The sequence below is a fragment of the Oryzias latipes genome, chromosome 19, assembly GCF_002234675.1.
Source record: "Oryzias latipes chromosome 19, ASM223467v1".
NCBI classification, from domain to species: domain Eukaryota; kingdom Metazoa; phylum Chordata; class Actinopteri; order Beloniformes; family Adrianichthyidae; genus Oryzias; species Oryzias latipes.
Genome location: NC_019877.2, coordinates 21,834,539 through 21,855,369, shown reverse-complemented (window position 1 = coordinate 21,855,369; position 20,831 = coordinate 21,834,539).

Below are 20,831 nucleotides of genomic sequence, written 5' to 3'. Positions count from 1 at the left end.
TACATAGTTAGGCAGCAGCATGAACGGTTTTGCTGGAGGACCCACCAGTGGTGCCACCAGGGGTGGCCGACACCTGGCCACCCCAGTGGCCCCCCCACGTGCTGTGGTAGTTGTGTATTTCATCCCAAATGTACAGCCTGCAGGCGGCAAGTGGCTCTGATCACCGAAACCGGCCCACACCCCCTCCCCTCCCTGCTGCCTTTGCGTGCGCAGACGTCTAATGCTAAAGACGAGCCGCTGGATGCAGAACACGGGTAAGACGGTGAGGCTGATCTTCCTTCGGGGTTCGCTTCCGCGTTTGAACCCTCAGAGGCTCCAGAGCGGGTTAAACATGACTTAAAAGTTAATTTAAAAAAAAAGGCAAAGAACGTTAGATGCAGATGTCACTATGTGGAGAGCTGGGTAAATTTAGATTTTTAGACACACGTATATTTGTAAAGAATTACATTATCTAGTAAGAAAAAACCCTAACACCCTGATTTTTTCCCACCGGTAGGAAAAATTTCCGTTTTGCTGCGGTTTATGCTATCCTGCGGTTATGTTGTTGTGTTGCGGGTAATGTCATTGTGTTGTTTCTTTTGTATGTAGTGTGAGCCCTGTCGGCCACCGTACTAAATAGACGAGACACAGGTGGAGACAATGAGGGCAGAAGGGGACCAAAAGTAAAAGTCAAAACAACATAACAGAAAACCTTTCAAAATAAAACAGGAAACGAACTCAAAACATGACAGAAGCAAATGACAAAAGCAAAGAAACTTAAACCATGACACTAAATGACAACAATCCTTCAGATAAATGATTCGTCTGGCATTCATAAAGGTGTACTTACTATGAATTCTGATTCTCTCAAAATGACAAACACTTTTCTTTTGACAGGTCTGACATTACATCTGAGAGAAAACTGTATTTTTCTGAATTTCCTCATGATGGCAGCAACATCTGCTGGTCTGGATAAAGGAGTGTGAGCAAACCTAAACAACAAACAACACTCGAAAAGTTATAATAATAATAATAATAATGGATTAGATTTGTCTGTGCTTATGACAACAAACATGTTATTAAAAACACTGACAGATAAACGTGTCCAGAATTTTATTTGTGCAAATACAACTAAATACATTCAATCTCAAAATCCTACAGTTTGTAAATTGTGACTAAAATTTCTTTATATTGACATTTATCCAGAAATGTCGACCTGCCAGACGTTCACCGCTTTGTGCTGCAGAGATATTAGAGCCACATTTGTGATCCCTAATGCTTCAAACGGCCATATTTTAATGCATGTGACGCCGTAAATCAGAAATGATGTCACACAGCACGGCCCGTTCGTCTGTGGCAATAAAGATGTAAATGAGGCATAGTGTTTGTGTGTGTGTGTGCGCGTGCCTGCACATGCATGTGCGTGTCAGTGGGGGATTTTTGTGTCAAGTCCAGCTGGCTTGCGTGAGTCTGTCCTCCAGGTCTTTCTCCTCTGGGGATTCCTTGTCTTTGTCTGCCAGGACACATGTGCACGTGTGCACGTGTGCACGTCCATGGAGCTCCCATGATTAAATCTGACATTTCCACACGTCAAATATGATCGACTGTTTCCAAAGAAGTCATCTGGATTTTGCAAATTGGCAGTTGGAGGAGACATCTTTCCATATGTCATGTGTCATGCATGTGCCGTGTACGTCTCAGTGTACGTGGTGGTGGGGAAGAGGGGGTGGGGTCTCCTCATAACCATGCTTTTAAATCTAATTGTCATATTTATTTCTAAATAAATCTTAGAAGCTCAGAGTTGTGCAGCTTGACTGTTTCTCTCAGTCGCCTGCGGTTGGTTGAAAGGCCCAAACGTGGCGAGATGATTGTCCTGAGGCGCAGTTCTGGATGATGTGTCCTCCACTTATCTAAAACGCCTCCGAGGGGCCGCTGCTGCTCCGAAACGGCCTTTCTATGAACAAGGTGATCACCCTTATCAATGTTTAAAAGGCCGGGTTATTGGCAATAACCTGACGGATGGAGGTTACCCAGAGGCCGTGGTGGAGCTTTCCCATCAGCCCCAGAAGGGCCGCCTCTCACTTCACCATGTCTCTTCCATTTCACCTCCATCAGCACTGCTGGGATGTTTCCTCAGCTGTCGGTGGTCTTTAGTCCTGCACTGCTGTTTTTGACGTCAAAGCCTCCCCACGGTTGATGTTTAAAATACATCCCACTAGCTAAATACAGTTTATTTCACTGGGATGAATGAGTGCTCCTGCAGGTTTGTAGAAAACAAATGAGTCGTCCACATCTGTATCATTTTTTGAAAACAGACCAGACTTAAGGTGAGAGTGGCTGCAAAAACTTTCAAAGACCATGACCAACACCTGAGGCGACCTAAGATCCGTGGGGTAGAGACACGGCGTTTCCTGTAAATCTAACCACGCCCACAACATTCCCAGCTCCTCTCTGGGAGCTGCATGGGCGATTCCAGCGGCAGGATTAGCACCAAAGGTGAGTTCTACCAGGTGGAACAGAGTGTTTGGACAGAAAATCAGGAATTGTCAGCCTGCAGAGCATGTTTTCACCCACAGGTGAGGGTTGGCTTTGCATCACACTGATGTCTGATCATGTCTTTCTGTTGACAGTGAATTTATAACTGTGTTATACGTCATCGTGAAGAAGTCCTTTTTCAAGAAGCATTTTCAAATTAAAAAATACGGGAAGAAAGGAAAAAAACAACATTTTTGGCACAAATTTAGATTTAGGTTAAGAAATACTCATTCTGCGTCCTGATAAAGGATTGTTTTTGGTCAAAGACTTTTTAATCCTCAAGTCCTGTTTGCTTTGAAAGATTATGTCAATCAATCTGTGTCGAAGTTTGTTTTAATCTCAGAGATCCGGGCGAGTCTGACGCGCCCACACCTCGGAGGGCTTTCCTTATGGACGCAAAGCATCCGGACAATACACACTTTTAACCCCTCACTTTGGTTAAAGTTTTCTAAATTTGAAGATGCCTTGACCCTGACCCTCAAATCAAGCGGGACCTCAGACTTCTTGCTGTTCCCAGAGAGATTAAATCAGCTTTGCAATTGGCCGAGTCAGCACGTGTACAAGCTGCAGGAACGAAATTGAAGTACAAATCCTCAGTCTGTTCTGTCTAACAGAACCGGATTATCTGGATAAACATCTTTCAGGACTCTGAAACATTTCATGGCAGTTTTCTCACAGGATGATGGAGCCCTGGATGATCATGAGCACCGACTTCCCTCTTGTTCCTGTAGGTGGCGACACAAGCGGAGTTCTGGATTCCTGTGCATCGTCCTTCCTAATAAAGACATTTTTTTATTTATTTGTTGTTTTTAATTTTGTTTCAGAACACACGTGACATACAGCAAAAAACAATTAACTGTACATCAATTGTTCAGAGAAAACGCCAGGGGGGATACAAACACCAAATAAACTTATATTAAATAATAAAGCTGAGCAAAATGACACGTTTTAATAGCATTTTTGTTTGTACTGGGGGAAATGGAATGTAAGTAAAATTTAATTTGGGCTATAAATCAACAAAATGGGGAGCTTTATTACTTAATTTAGTCTTGTGAATATAATACTTTGTTAATAAAATCAGGAGATTTATTAAATAAAACTGAAATAAAAATGTATTATCACAATTAACAAAACCAAATAGGATATTTTCCATGTTAAAGTAAAATGTGAATAAATGTAAGTTTTTATCAGGTTTGTTAATTTGTCCTAAATTTTTTCATTGTACTTACAGCTCCAAAAAATATGAATAAACGTTTCCTCACACTGAAAACTAGGGCTGCACGATATGAGGAAAACTTGCGATATGCGATATTAGTAATCAACATTGCGATAACGATATAATTTGCGGTAAATAAACAAATAGAAAAATAAACAAAAACATCATTCCCATTTAATTGCAACAGTTTAAAATTATACTCCAAATGACCCTCATCGACATAGGGGACAATCATCTAACATAATAGACCTCCATCTGATTGGTCAACAATGGGAAGGCGTCCATCTGATTGGTCAAAACATAAAGGGATTTATTTGATTCGTTAAATGCTTCAAGCTGTTAGAAGATTGTTTTAACATATTTTGGGTTTGCGATTTATTGCGATATTCGCTGTCTATTGCGATATGCATATTGCAGAGCTGGATATTGCGATAACGATAAATTTGCGGTATATTGTGCAGGCCTACTGAAAACAGAACCATTTTTAGTAATATTATACCTATATTCTAGTATATGTTGGATCAAACCTATGAATGATCTTTTGGTTTCTCCAAGTTGAGAAGCAGATTTTTCCGACAGCAAGTTTCCGTCACGCGAACCTGGAGTTGGGGAGCAGATGGAGTCGGAGATCCTTTATAAAGATAGGTGAGGCTGAGGGAAACAGCATCAAAAACAACTGAAAAGTCCTTCACAGAAACAGGGATGTTGTAGAAATGAATAAATTCAGTGTAAGTGTAGAGTCGAAACTGTTGATTGAATAATTGACTGACTAATCTGATATTATGATCAAGCCACTGTTGGTTAAAGAGAGTTTTGTTTCTGCAAAAAATATATCTATTGTTCCAAATGAAAAACTTGTGAGGAGAAAAGTTATGTTTATAAATCAAGAACCAATAAGCAGCATCTGTTTATGAAATGAAGACAGTTTGATGGACACTTTGTCGGGCTTGTAGGAGCGGAGCAGTAAAAAGTCGAGAACACCAACCTGTGAGGAAACGTAATTGGGAAAGAAGTCCCACAGAGAGTTTGGATTTTTCAGAAACTGTCTGATCCGATTCATTCCAAAAGTCATACTTAAGGTACTGAAATCCAAGAAGTTCAGGCCCCCACTAGTATAATCATTCATTAGAACAGATTTCCTTATATGATGAGTTCGGTTTCTCCAAACAAAGTCACAGCACTTTATCAATAGTTATGCTTATGACACTGCTGACATGAAGAGGCTGAGCAGCATAAATGACTCTGGAGAGCCCTTCAGCCTTGGAGAGGAGAATTTGACCTTTAATGGAAAGGTCACGTAAGAGCCAGAGGTTAAACCTCTTTTTCATTTATCAATAATTGGAAGAAAGTTCATATTACCTCTGTCATTTTCAGTTTTGGATATTTTTATACCAAGATATGTGACGGATGTCTTCACAGGAATATTAAAGAGTGAATCTGAATCACATGATTTAATTGGGAGAAGTTCACATTTTTTCAAATTTAATGAGAGACCGGAAGCTTTGGAAAAAGACTTAATTATAGCTATCGCTAATTAAATCTGTGAGCTGTCTTTAAGAAAGAGAGTTGTGTCATCAGCAAGCTGACTGACGACAGTAGATCTGTTAGCGATAGAGATACTTGTAATTGACTGGATTTAATTTGGTCACAGAGAAGCTGAGCTACTAGAAGAAATAGACATGGAAATATAGGACATCCCTGTCTAATTCCACGTTTTAGGTCAAACTTAGGTTATGAACCATGTTGAAGTTAATAGATTTAATAGAGCAGGTGGCATTGTTGTAAAGAGTTCTAATGACTTCGCAGAAGTAGTCACCAAAACCAACATTTTTTATGATAAGCGAAACAGGAAGTCATGTTCTACTGTGTCAAAGGCCATTAAAAAGTCCAGAAATGACATAAAGGACTCATCTGCAATTAAATATGAGTAATTGAGTATGTCCAAAACTAAACGAATACTATTTGCGATATGTCTGTTGGTTAAAAAACCTGATTGTGATTCGTTACAGAGTTAACAAATTTTCCTTCTTTTGGCAAAAACTAAAGCTAAAATTTTAGTCATTATTAAGAAGACAGATGGGTCTCCAATTATCAATGATGAGTAAATCTTTGTGAGGTTTTGGGATAAGAGTAATAAGTCGTTGGGTCATGCTCCAGGGTAAGGTATCATTTGAAATACTTTGTTTTTGTTTTGTTGTAACCGTTTGATGCATTCACAGACTACTTCAAGACTCACTGGATTATCACAAAAATCTCTTTCAGAATCTTTAAGTGTTCAGGGATTTCTTAAAGAGTTAAGAAAGAGTTCAGCCTCTATTTCAGAATATTGTGAAGAATACAGATTCTTGTAAAATGATGAGCAATAGTTAGAGATTATTTTATCATCACTACAATTTATGTCATTGATTTTTAGCTCAGTTGTTGTGTTTATTTGTCCTTGATGCTTCTCCACTTAAAAAAATATGAAGAGTTGTTTTCTGGATCTAATGAAAGCTCCTTCCCCTTTCTTTGATAAATTTCATCCAAGTCTTCCTGTATATTGATCATTTCTAGTTTCTGCTCGTCTGACAGACTGTCCAGAGGTTTGTGGGATGTACAGAGATGCCTGTGATTAGATCGTGTTCTTGTTGCTTTCTTCCTCTGGCTGAGTTGCCACCAAATGTTCTCAAAAACTTATTTTCACTCACCCATAGTTTTTACAAAGATTTCAGCGCATTATGTCTAACAAAACAAACAAAACAAGAAATAGAGCATTTGAAGGTGAATACAGTCAGAATGTGACAGAATTGACAATGGCTGTTCACTTCAGACATGTACTGAGGCTCCACCCAGCAACATGGAGTCAGAATAAAAGGAAGTAAAGGATATCTCAGTAGCAGAGTGCAAATAACTGGACCAGTCATCGTACAGATGTAAGCAGAAGTCCTTCGATGCGCTTTGAGCGTTGGACGTGGCGGCGCAGAGGAACTTTGGCGAAGGTGACGTATCGTGTCAACCAATCAGGGACTCAGCTCTGGGCATGTGATGTGTTCAATGACTCAATGAGTGGGTAGAGTCCAAACCCAACACAGGGAGAAGCTGATTGTTTTGGTCCTAAACTTTATGATAGTTTTCTTTTCTTCATTGAAAAAGAATTAAAAGATCCTCCATTTTTATTATTTGTCTGCTTCGGACTAATGTGGAACCACAGGTCGTCAAACTGGGTCACAGAGAGACAGAAGTGTGAGAGAGACACAGAGAGACTCTCCGTACCAGGAGAGTCTCTGAATGATGTCATGAACCAGACATGGAGACGTTACCACCCATGGTTTTGTAGAACTCTGCAAACTCTGCAACTCTTAATGAATAAACCTGATCTCTAAACATCATTCGGGTCTTTCATACACAGACACCGCTCCGTGTAGCCATCAGGCTGAAATCACTTGGCGGTAGCTCCTCCCACTCACGTTTGAGGCAACAAGCGTGTGAACACGTTTTTGGACATACATTGAGCCGTGGATTTGGCTTAAAGGGAGGCGTTTGACAAAAATTTTACACGTGAACCGCGTTCGGTGTGTGAACGCAGCATTATGACATACAGGTGACGCTGTTGAAGGATGCCCTCACGCTGCGCGGCAGAATTTAGTCAAATAAATGACAAATCTCAGCGTCTCACCTACCGTTACCCTTTCTTTATCCTACGTCTTACTACAACCTGTCATCTGCAGCATGCCCGTAGAAAAACATTTTTCTCTCTGGGGTCACTGAGCGGGCCACCTGCTTGTCACCTGCAGACAGCCCGTATCCAAACGTAAGGTCAGATATGACAAGGCGGTCACTGCTCTTCCTCTCATTGTGTCCAAACATCTACACCTGCTTCCTTGCATTGATCTCCAGAACATCTACCATGATCTGATCCTCTGATGATCCATCCTGGTCCCAAAGAGAACCTCAGCATCTTCATCTCTGCTGCCTCCAGCTCTTCCTCGAGTCTCTGAACCAACATCATGGCTGCTGTCAGCACAGTCTTCTTCACCTTTCATTTTATTCTTGATTACTCTCTGTAGTCACACACCACTCCTGAAACCTTCCTCCACCTGGTTCAACCTGCTTGTAGATTCCTCCTCACCTCTTTCCTACACTCTCTCTTGCTCTGGACTCCTGAGTTTAGGTTCTTAAAGTCCTCCACCTTCTCCACCTCTGCTCCCTGTAGCCTTATTGTTCCTCTTCAGTTCCTCTCCTCTGCTGCAGCTAAGCTTCATTCCTCTCCTTTAAGACCAAACCTCCACCTCTCTAGATGGTCCTCCACCTCCTCTCCCTACAGATCACAGTGTCATCTGCAAACATCCTGGTCCACAGAGATTCCTGTCTAACCTCATCTGTCAGTCTGTCCATCACCATGGAAACAAGAAGGAGCTCAAAGCTGATCTTAGGTGCAGTCCCAACCTCCACCTTCAACTCCTCTGTCACTGCGTTCCCATGAACCATCTCTGCCCTTGCACATTAAAATGAGAGCCGTGGGAGTCTAACAGCCGCACGTGTAAACTAAGAGGCTTTAACGGTTAGGCAAGACAAAAATCAGGAGTTGCGTTGCTGGAATCTGCTTTGACTTAAAGTTGAAGGAAACACACAAGCAAATGAAAACACCAATCGGTTTAACCATGCCCACCCCCACAACGACAAAAGGGGGGGTCAGCCTCTCTTGCTGTCCGTCAAAATGAAATTGGTGTAACAAGGGGTAGTTAATGAAACAGAAGGGGCACGGGGTAACCAGGCATTTCAGATGTCTCTGGATGCCTTGACCCTGGCCCCGGGCCCCCCACCTTTCAGCCTCCTGAGGACACAAGAGTGGCATAAGCTGTTCAAAAGACTTGATTGGATTATTTAAAATAATTAAAAAGCAAAAGAAATTTTGTTTTTTTTTTGGTTTAAATTCTAAAATAAAGACATCTGGTGCGGCAATCATCATCTAATGTACCTCAGTAATGTAGTACAATAACGCCTCACAGACTTCTGACCATTTGAACATCATGTTCAGGTCCACCACTTCTATTGTTTTATTCTTCCCATGTGGGAGCTGTCAGATAACGGTTTAGTTGGGTCATTCTATAATTAGTGGAACATTTCATGTCAAGCAAAAACTCAAAACATCAGTTTTCTTGTTTGATTACTTTATGTTTCTAGTTTACACACTGAATATGCCAAATGAATTAATTGGGTAACTTAAGCTCATTTTATGGCTTTCATGTGATCGTGATTTGGAGGATGAAACTGTTTTCTACATAAATCCACGGTACACTGAGTGTGAATTTAATCTCCGTCTTTATATTTCCCTCTTCAGAGATCTTAACAATCATTTTTGTTACATTTCTTTCGACGTTTAAGAGATCTATGGCACAAAAACTGGTAACGCAGTTGACAGGACTAGAGACCAGGGGAAACCTTTTGAGATTAAAATGTTTTATTTCATAAATATAGCTGATAAATTCAGCTCAACTGATAAAATACTACAACATATAACAATTCAAAGAGCCCTAAATGAAGCATAGCTGAGCTTAAATTGTAACCATGTTGTCTGTTGGTTCTCTGTTCTTCTGATGTCACCAATCCAGAGGAGCCTCTATCATCCTGACTGTATTTCACTTTTGTTCTGGTTCTTTTAAAGTCCCACTCCAGTCATCTTCGGATCTATCTTCAAAGTGTTCCCAGTGCTCTTTTAATGATGATGATGAGGATGCAGTTTTTAGCCAAGATAAAAGTAAACCTGTGTTGTTCTCTAGGACAATGATCTCCAACCACCGTCAGTTGAAACTTGGATGTGAAAGATTTTATTCCTTTTGTTGAGAGATACTTTGGCACATTGGAAGAACACAGATAAATCTAATCCCTTATTATTATATTATTATAAACATTAATTTTAGTGAGTCCCAGGTTTAAAGAACGTTGTTCTATGTTCTTGTCTGTGCGACTGAGTAGAAACTTACATCGTTTTCTAGTTTGCTTGGGTCAAATGATGCCATTCTCGTGGTAACAGCTCAAATTTGATTGCAAGATTCATGTTTTCTTTTCTGATTCTTCACTTTGAAAAATGCAAAAACAATTGAAACGTAAGTATAACCATTCATGAAGGTTTGTGCTTTTTAAGGCATGAAAATGTATGGAGGCTAAAGCATGTATGTACACTGTAGGAGCCGGTCAGCTCTCTGTGGGGGTTACCCAGGAAACATCATCACCAGTGCATCACTGGGAAACCAACAGATCTCATGGAAACTAGACGTTAACTCGAGCGAGCGTCTCTCAGGTTCTGGAACTTATTTAAAACATCACATTTTGTATAGGTGAGTTGGAAAAGTAGGAATATGGAAGAAAGAAGGAGGACATGCTTGGATGTAAACAACAAACCGAAGCTATGACAGAAATGTGAATGATGTGTTAAGAAGACCTTTGTTCTGCTTTTCTTTAGATGAAGGGTCAGTGTTTAGGGGCCTGCCTTACACACGGACAGGTTTCAGATCAGTGTTTTGGAAAGAAATTGGCGGTTACTCCTGCTGAGGCTCAGCCTTTTGATTGGCTGCCGGCGGCAGGAAGGCTTTATTTATGAATGGAGGCCGTTTTAGTTTGTTGGATCCTCTGGACCAGTCGACTGATGATGACCCCTCCCCCCATTTTACACATAGATCTATGCAAAGCTCCCGTTGATGCAGAAAAGTCCGTCTGTGAAACTGTGTGTTAATACAATTTAAAATGGAAGCGATGTGTCACAAGGAGAAAATAAAGCAGAAAGTGTGCGTATGCCGGCCCCCTGAAAGTCTTAACCACAGTATGTGGCCATTAAACCAGTTGTTTTCTAAAAGTCTTCCATTGTGGAAACTCGTCTTGTCAAATTGTCCAAAGACAGGCGTCACAGGAACAACAGAAATGTTCATTCATTGTGGTCTCTTCACCTTTCCTTCCAATCAGCTGAATTGTTGAAGTTAAGCACCTCCATTTGAGAAACTTTGACGAATCACACACCATCCTTTTCTGTCCTCCCAAATGTGTTATCAGTATCCTTTTGCACAGACTCCAAGACTGGGTTGGCATCTCTGGATCTGCCCTAAGTTGGCTCAAGTCTTATCTGGAAGACAGGAAATACTTTGTTGAAATTGGGAGTTGTGTCTCAGACTACATGGCCTTGACTTGTGGTGTGCCCCAGGGATCGATCCTGGGACCCCTTCTGTTCAACCTCTACATGCTGCCACTAGGGCAGTTAATACGCAGTAATAACATATCTTATCACAACTATGCAGATGATACTCAGATCTATGTGTCACTGACAACAGGTGAATATGGGCCGGTGGATTCTCTCAGCCACTGCTTCCAACAGATCAGTGCGTGGATGCAGAACAACTTTCTCCAGCTAAACTCAAACAAGACCGAAGTTATTATTTTTGGACCACAGAAACAAAGACAAAGAGTCAGCAGCTACCTTCATTCTCTGTCTCTTAAACCCTCAAATCAAGTCAGAAATCTAGGGGTAATCATGGACTCTGACCTGAACTTTAACAGCCATATCAAGTCAGTAACATCAGCGGCATTTTATCATCTGAAAAACATTGCCAAAATCAAAAACATAGTGTCAAAGCCAGACCTGGAGATACTTATCCATGCATTTGTCTCCAGTAGGTTAGACTACTGTAACGGCCTGCTCACCGGCCTGTCCAAACGAGCTGTAAAACAGCTTCAGTACATCCAGAATGCTGCTGCTCGAGTCCTGACCAGAACCAGGAAGTATGATCACATTAGTCCTGTGCTCAGGTCTCTGCACTGGCTCCCTGTACCTCAAAGAATAGATTTCAAAGCAGCTCTGCTTGTGTACAAGTCTCTCCATGGCCGAGCACCAAAGTACATCTCTGACATGTTAGTGCCATATGAACCATCTCGTACTCTGAGGACCTCAGGGGCCGGCCTCCTGTTGATTCCCAGAGTCAGAACTAAACAAGGGGAATCAGCGTTTCAATATTCTGCAGCTAAAATCTGGAACAGCCTCCCTGAAGGCGTAAGACAGGCCTCTTCTGTGTTCATGTTCAAATCTAGACTTAAAACATTTCTGTTTAGCCGTGTATATGACTGAAAGGTCCTATCTGCACTTTTCCTTCCTTTCCTTCCTTTATTTTTAAATCAATTTTCAAATTTTTTTTTTCTTTTCTTTTAAAGTAAATTTTATGTTGATTATTTCTATGATGTATTGTGATTTTAATGCATTTTTCTGTTTTGTGAAGCACCTTGAATTACTTTGTGTACGAATTGTGCTATACAAATAAACTTGCCTTGCCTTGCCTATCAGTAGTTTCACAAATACAAATATAAAAAATGTCCTCTGCTCTGAAAATAGTTAGTTTTTTTCTGCAGGAACACAATGACACAATTTTCATCATCATCAATGCTCAGCCTATACTGCTGCATCTTAGAGAGGAAGCAGTTTGCTGTTGATTTCAAGTCTACATTACAACATATTTGATAAACTGAACTCAGTTTAGATCTTCCAAACATGGTGGAGGCAGTATCATGACATGGGCGCCCTGGCCAAGAGACTGGACCATCAGTAAAGTTCCGCTAAATGGGCATGTGAATGATGGGAGTATGGAGTGAGCAATGATGTACCACCTTTAGGACCACACCTCAGCCAGGTAAGGAGGGTTTACTTGAAGAGCAAAGTTTATGTAGTAGAGGGTCCAGAATAGAGGGGTCACAGTGGTTGCTAAGGCCAACTACCATTACTTCAGTTTTCCTCTCATTAAAACTCAAGAAGCTTCATTTCAACCATGCTCTGATTTCATTTAGATATGACATTAACTGTTTCAGCGAGGAGCCATTCTTGTTAATTGGGAGATATATCTGGATATCATCAGCATAAAAATGAAAAGACACTCCTTGTTTCCTTATAATAGTAAATAAATAGAAAACAGAAGTGGTCCTAAAATTGAGCCCTGTGGGACCCCAGAAGACAGTGGATCTGTGTCTGAGGTAAAATTACAAAGACTATATGCTGATGTTTGGTCTGTCAGGTATGACTTAAAACCAGGTGAGAGTGACGCCACCACGCCCCACCACATATTGGAGCCTTGACAGCAGGATTTTTGTGGTCTACTGTGACAAAAGCAACAGATAGATCAAGTGAAACAAGGAAACCATGATCTCCCATGTCGGTTGCCGGGAGAATGTCATTAAAAACCCTTTAAAATAACTGATTCTGTTTGGTATAGATGACCTCCAAACCTCCAGCCCATTGTTTCTGACCAGGAAAGATTGCAGTTGTGTGTTGACAGTTTTCTCCAAGATTTTGGAATAAAAAGGGAGTTTGGAGACAGGCCTGACACGATCCAAGACTTTGTTATCGACGTTTGGTTGTCTGAGTAGGGGCTCAACCACAGCATGCTTAAAACTAAGAGGTGCCACACCAGAAAACAGGCTCGTGTTAATAATAGCCAAGACTGATGGTCTACACAAGGAAACACCTGTTTAACAAAACGAGGGGAAAGAGGAGAGGAGAGAACCTGACAGCTTCAAATGGATAACAACATCTTCAAAGAAAAGCCAGACTCACACTCAAACCTCTCAAATACAAATGAAGAAGGATCAAACTCAGCAAATTCAGTGGAGGTTGTTGGGAGCTTCACGGAGTCCCAGCTGGATTTTAGGGGACAAATACGTCAGACTTGAACTTTGGTGAAACTGAACACAAGCAGAGCTGACTTAAAGTGAATTCTACAGCTACAGAAATGCAGTTCCAGCAGTGCAGGAGAAGTTTTCCAGATTTCTTCCAGATCATCAAGTGTAAATAAATATGTGTCCAAACAAACAAGTAAACAAGAATGAATGTCAAATCCAGTCACATTTTGGTTTCTAAAGTTCAGCCCACTGTTGTTTTTCAGGCGTGAAGGCCGTGAGGGCTGCAGCTATGATCCACTTTCTCTGGCTGACAAGGTTGAAGAAAACCAAACTCAATAATGGAAGAAAATGAAATATGACCTGAAAACATGATCAGATAAAAAAAAGCTAGACTCCAGTATAAAAAATAGTTACACACAGAAAAAAGTATGGATAAAACAAAAAGACTTTAACAAGTAAAAAAAAGTCAGCAGAATAAGAATCTCATGAAAAGCTTTTCTTAGCTGACAGAAATCTGTCAGATTCTTGTCAAATGTGAGGAATCAGATGGATGGATGGACTGTTTCCTACACCTGTGGGTAAAAAAAAATCCAAATGAAAGGTTAGCAAATGCATTACAGATGTAATCCTGTTTGATATAGGAGGCAGACGGGAGCACTAATCCAGTGGTATGACATGCAGGAGGAAAAACCTAATCCTGTGTTGAGCAGAGTGTGATTAAATTTGACTCACATTTTCTTCACCATTTGCCTCGTATGAGTTATGAAAATGAACAAGTGAGACTCGTGTGTACTGACCATGAGACCCAAACGTCAACAGAGACTCAAAGACCTTTTAATTTGTCATTTTGAAAGAAGGCTTCACAATGTGCCTGACAGAACCATACGCAGCGGAACGAATGTTGCCGTATTCTCATATGGTGCTTCTCTACCTTCCTTGGAGGTCCAAAGTCCAAAGTTTGTGTGTGTCCAAATACACACATACAGTTTCAGTTTCGTTTTATTTTAAACACAAATGAAAAGTCAACACACACAGTGGTTTAAAAGACATAAAATAATACAGTGTGCTTGAAAAGGAGTGGGTTAAAGATAAATCTTGTCTGCTCCCACCCCTTTTTACAAAACATGATGATGTGCGTATTCAATACTCGTATTGCTATTTACAGATAGTTACAAAACATTCACAATACAATTCTGCATTGTAACTGTGCCAAAGTGACATTTTTTGTTTAACTAATCGTTTCTGGCCTAATACAGTTTTATTAGTGACTTCTTGTAAGTTTTTTTGAATACATGTAAACTTTTAGTTTGTTTTAAACTTTCATCCATTCCATTCCATAAATCCACACCACAATTGGATAGACACATTTTCTTTTTTGTTGTTCGAATGCACTGCTTTTTGAAATTCAGTTTTTTTCTTAGATTGTAACCCCCGTCTCTGTCTTTGGACATTTGCTGTAAGTTTATTGGAAGTAAGTTGTATCTGGCTTTGTACATGACGAGTGCTGTTTTCAGATCCCGTATTTTCAATAAACCCGACTTTAAAAACAGAGCGTTTGTATGTGACCCACAGTCCACTCCATGAATCATTCAAACAGCTTTTTTTTGTAAGATATTTAAACACTGTAGGTTTGTTTTATAAGTATTTCCCCAAACTTCTGCACTGTACTGTAACTATGGTAGTATTATGGATGAATATATTAGTAAACGTGCTTTGTGAGTGAGACTATGATGCGTTTTTCCCAACACTGCTCTGCTTTTATCATGTTTAGCTCTGACCTGCTTTATTGGTGGTTTCCAGCTTATTTTGTCGTTCAGAATTACTCAGAGGAATTCGTTTCAGTCACTCTTTCCAGAAAAAGATTATCAATGGCAACTTTTATTTCTAAATCTGCAGGAATGTGGTGATTTCCAAAAATCTTGAATTTAGTTTTGTTAACCCTGAGTGACAGTTTATTTTTGTCAAACCATTGTTTCAGTTTCCCTAACTCTGTATTTACTGTTTTTACAATTTCCCTGAGGCTCTCCCCTGTACAGACTATACTTGTGTCGTTGGCACATAAAAAGTATTTGAGTGTATTTGATACCAAGTGTATGTCATTGATGTAAAGTATGAACAGTATGGGACCTAATATTGACCCTTGTGGAACTCCATAACTTAAATTTAGCAGGGATGATTTACAGTCATCCAGTTGGACAGACTGCTGCCTGTTATTAATGTAACTGTTTAACCATTCTAATGCTGGTCCTCGTTTTTCATACTTTTCCAGTTTGTTTACTAAAATGTTATGATCAATAGTGTCAAAAGCCTTTTTCAGATCCATGAACACTCCTACTGTGAACTCTTCTTTATCGGTGCCATTTATAATTTCTTCAGTTAGTTGCGTAATCGCCATGGACGTTGATCTGTTTTTTTCTGAAACCATATTGGTCGTCGGATATTAGTTTGTGTTTTTCTATAAAACTTTCCAGCCTTGTGAGGAAGACTTTTTCGAGTGTTTTTGAGAATTGAGTAAAGACACTGGTCTGTAATTTGTTAGTTGGTGTTTGTCCCCTGATTTATGTAATGGAATTACTTTGGCTATTTCCATTTTTTGTGGAAATGTTCCTGTTTGAAAGGATAAATTGCAGATATAGGTTAGCGGGTCAACAATGGAATCAATTACTTTTTTTTATCACCATCAGATTAATTCCGTTACAGTCTGTAGATGTTTTGGTTTTGAATGCGTTGACGCTTTTAAGAACTTCTTTTGCTTCCACGGGTCTCAAATACATCGAGTTTGGATTTCTTTTTATGCCGTGTTCGACAGTTTCTGATATTTTTGAACATTTTATTTCGTCGGCTATATCTGGCCCTATTTTTATAAAATATTCGTTAAACTCCTTTGTCATGTCCTGAATATCATTGCACATCTCACTTTTACCAACCAGAGAGTCTGGGTAATTTGTTTTCTCTTTGTGTTTTCTAATGACACTGTTTCAGTAGTTTCCAAATTTCTTTAGTGTTTGATTTATTTTTTTCTAATATTTCTGTATAATAGTCTTTTTTGGTTAGTTCGTTTTTACATTTTTTGTATCGCTGTTCTGCTTCAACAGTTCTGTTTTTAAGAATTGTTTGTATAAACTTCTTTTTTTTGCATGCGTTTCTCAGTCCAGTGGTCATCCATGGGTTTTTATTACGTTGATTTCTATTACAGGATTTTGTAAGTGGGCAGTTTGTCGTATATGGATGTAAACTCCTGCATAAATATTTCATAAGCTGCGTTGACATTACTTTCATACAGACTTTTCCAGGTTTTTGCTTGTAGTTCTGATTTAAATGTATTTGTCATGGTATTCGAGGCTTCGAGACAGACCCAGATGCTGGAACCCGGAAGGAACACAGGAGAGTTGTAAGGTAAGTAATTTGATTTATTTTGTTCTTGAAGGTGATCTCCCAGAGGTGATGTCTTCGGCTCGAGACTGCAGGTAGGTGGCAGGAAGGCGAGGCGTGGCTGGAGGGCTTCTGCTGAGGCTGAGAGGGCATGAACGGCTGGTGAGGAGAGCGGGGATAGAACAGGCGGTTCTGGAGGAAATCCCAGGTAGCACTCGTGATGATTGAGTCCTGGAAGCGAGGCGTAGACAAATTACTAAACAGGATTAACTTAACTTGGCATAAACATGAGAGACCAGACAAGCACCATGGAGGAGCAACGAACTGGCGACGAATACTGGCTGTGGATCTTCTTAAGAAGGCAGCAGGGCTAATGAGGTGAGTGGCAACAGCTGGGAATCCTCCAGAGCAGAGCAGAGAGGGGCGGGGCTGACAGAGGCACCATGACAGTATTTATTGATTCCTCTGCTAGTTTTCTTCGGTAAACTATTTGCGTTTTCTCTTTTGTTTCTCTACAAAGGCATTCATAGTTAGCAAATACTGAGATGTGGTCGCTGATGTCTGTCATTAGTAATCCGCTTTTATTCTGTTTTCTATGCAGTTTGTGAAAATATTATCTATCAAATTTGCGCTGTTTGTTGTTATTCTGCTGGGTTTGTTGATTAATGGATATAGGCTTAGACTGTACATTGTATGCGTGAAATCTTCTGTTTTGGTGTGATTGTTTGGGTTCAACAAATCTATGTTAAAATCACCACAAAGAAATATGACCTTCTTGGAAATATTGGCAAACATGTTTTCAATAGCGCTTGTAAAGGTTTCCATGTCAGATGCAGGGCCTCGATACGCGCAGCTGATTCTGATGTTACTCTGTTTCTCCATACTAATCCCTACAGATATATATTCCATGACATCATCAATACAGCCCAACATTGTCTCCACAACTTTGTGTTTGAGACTGTTGTGTATATAAAGAGCCCCCCCCCCACCTTGCTAATTTTTCCTGTTCACATAGTGAAAGTCATAGCTCTCAAGCTGGAAGTGGAAACCCTTTTCTGCCTTTAGCCAGGTTTCTGAAATTGCAATTATTTTTAAAGGTTTGTTAAATTGCTGTAAGTATTCTTCAATGGTTTGGTGATTCGCATATAAGCCTCTGCTGTTGAAATGTATGATTGAGAGTTCGTGATTAGGATTTGTGTTTCTATTGTATTCTTCTTCTGTGTCATAACTGCAGTGGTTATTTACAAAGTCAAAGAAATTGGTATCTGGGTCGATGTCTACGTCCATAGTTGTGTATTATTATTTTATTTTTTTGTGTTAAAGAAGACTGTACTTTTGCCGTCTTCTTTCAAAATTGATCCAGTTCTTCCATCTCTCTGATTGCAATTACTTTTGCCTGTTCAGGTGGGCCGTTTATTTTAATGAAAACTTTGCAGTTTGTTGTCCACGTTGATTGTATTTTGTTTTCTTTTCTGAGAAACCGTGCTTTCCGTGCGATGGCAGCATTTTTCTTGGTTAGATGTTCATTCATGTAAACGTTCGTTCCTTTTAGGTTTTTCCTTGCTTTAGGAGGGCATTTTTATGCTTTCTATTTATAAATCGCATTATTATTGCTGGGGAGGAATTTTTCATTTTCCTCGGTAGGGGATGGCAGGCTTCGATGTCGTTGCTGTTGATGGCAATGCCTTTTTTATTAAGGAATGCTATGACTTGTTGTTCCGCTGATTCTTGCTCTGCCTGTCTTTCTACCCCATCATCTGCTGGTTTAACTGCCCTGGCATAGGAAGACGGTTTGATAGCAAGACCACTAATAACAACATCACACTGGCGCCAACCCATAGCCACCAGGAGCAACATGGGGTCCAGTGTCTCCCCCAGGGACATTTCCACACATGGGCGGGGCAGGGTAAGGATGCAAAGGCAGCTTCTGTTTTTACTGTGACATTCACTTACAAGTCATTTTAGAATTATAACCTGTGAACCTCCAATCAGAGGTCGACCGCTCTACCACTGTGCCCCAGATGGACGGGGAACCCCCGCTAATAGTAGCTTTTGAAAAAGGTGAAACATAAACGAGATGGGATTACTTTCCTATTGCTATACTTTCTGTCTCTTTAATCCTCTTGTGGAGAATATCTGCAGAAATCCTGGCTAACAGATTTATCTGGGATAACGTTCATGTCAGTAAATAGTCTGTTCTCCTGTCAGAGACCAAGGGGAGCAGTAATCTTCCCCTTTTACCACAGGGATGTGAAACAATGCAAGCAGATGGGGTTGGAAATGAGGACAGGCTTTCCAGCAGGTAGTCTTAATCTCTTTTCTCTGCCTTGATCTGTCTCTGTCCAACACATTTTGTTCCTGCACGCTCCCCCTCTGAGTGCCGGCACATGGACCTGTTGTCTCTGATCAGATGTATGTTCCTTCATGCATATCTGAGTATCTCCATGGTGGTTCAGATAAATCACTACTGCTGGTTCTGGTTGTAAAAGCAGGATCGATATGGAATGTGAGCTGTTTATGCTCCAGCTGACTGCGGACTTGTCAATATTGAAAAAAAAAATGCTTGGAAAACCCAGAAAGTGGCCCTCAGCAATTACATTTGATTATTATTCCATTAGAGGAAAGCATCTGTCCAAACCTGCAGAACTCTGCAGCGTCTGTGGACTTGCTCAGCTTTCTGAACTCAAACAGAAATGCTCATGCCATGAGGACAAACCCCCTTTCCAAAGTGTGCTAATCTCGCAGCGTAAAGGGCTTAAATGGCAGCAGCTCAGCTGATTAGCCAGGCTTCCTCACAGCCATGCTCATCGTGGAGCTGACACTTGCAGCAGGGCATTAGGGCCAGTTTAGGTCAGTCTAACAAGACTCCCATCTTCTAAAATAACTAGTAAGTGAATGTCACAGTAAAAACACAGGAGCTCCCTTTGCATCGTCATCCTTCCCTCGTGTTTTTAAGCTTTTGTCTCGTTGTTATTTGATGGTACACTCTATGAAAAAAACATTCCTAATAAGGATGGTGATTGCACATGACAGTTACTAAAAAAAACTTTTGTTATTGCTTTTTATAAATATTAGATAACTTTTACAAAGTATTAAAATTTTGGCTCTTCTCCCACTCTCCTGGATCTTCAAATTGGACTATATTTTGTCTCACTTCTAGCCCAATTCCAGATCTACCCCTGGACCTCTCCAACGTTTGAGGTCTAATTCATCCTCCATACCACCTTTACTGATGCTCAGCCGCCGTTCATGAGATAATCTGAGAAGTCCACTGCCATGACTTTCCTGCTCAGCTACAGAAAAGACGTTTCTTCTCATTTGGAGTCTCTGCTCCCTTGGGTGTCATTTTGGTGCACCATATAGTCTCTGAAACGAATGTTAAAATACGACTGTTCTCTGTCCTGTGCCTCTGAACACAAAATGAAATCTGGGTTTATTGCTGCCTTCAGAAAGCTAACAAATACATCTTGGTCACAACCTGCAGACTCACTTAATTAGTAGAGCTCAGTGGTTCAGCAGAGCGTGACCTGTATTTTACATCTGCACAATGACCTCATTGCAGCTATGACATGCAGGGGTCAAAGCAGCACCTTAGTCATTAATGAGAAACCATATACACAAGAAACAGGCCTGAGGGCAACACAAAGGAAACACAGTAACCCACGAACCCCTCCCTCGTGGAGCAGCATAAGTAGACCTCATCCTTCCTTAAATATCTCTGATTTAATCTGACTCCTCTGTCTGATCCCTGTTTACCCCGTGCATGTTCACAAACTTCCTCACTTTTGCAGGATTATTGCCTGCAGGTCAATAATGAGTAGCCAAGGTGATGCAAGAGGTTTAGCCCTCTGATAAAGTTGCAGACAGCACACATTATGCCAGCAGATATCTACAACCCATGACAATGAACCCACTGTAAGCACCGGGCATTTTGAAATATTTTGATATATTTTACACCATCTTATATATATATATATATATTGTTAAATTATCATCTGCCTTGTTATGAACCAAAATCTTTCCAAGAAAACATGAAAATACGTCTATGATAAGCCCTGAAACAAAGTGAATTTTATTGTGAAAATCCTTCTTTGAGGAT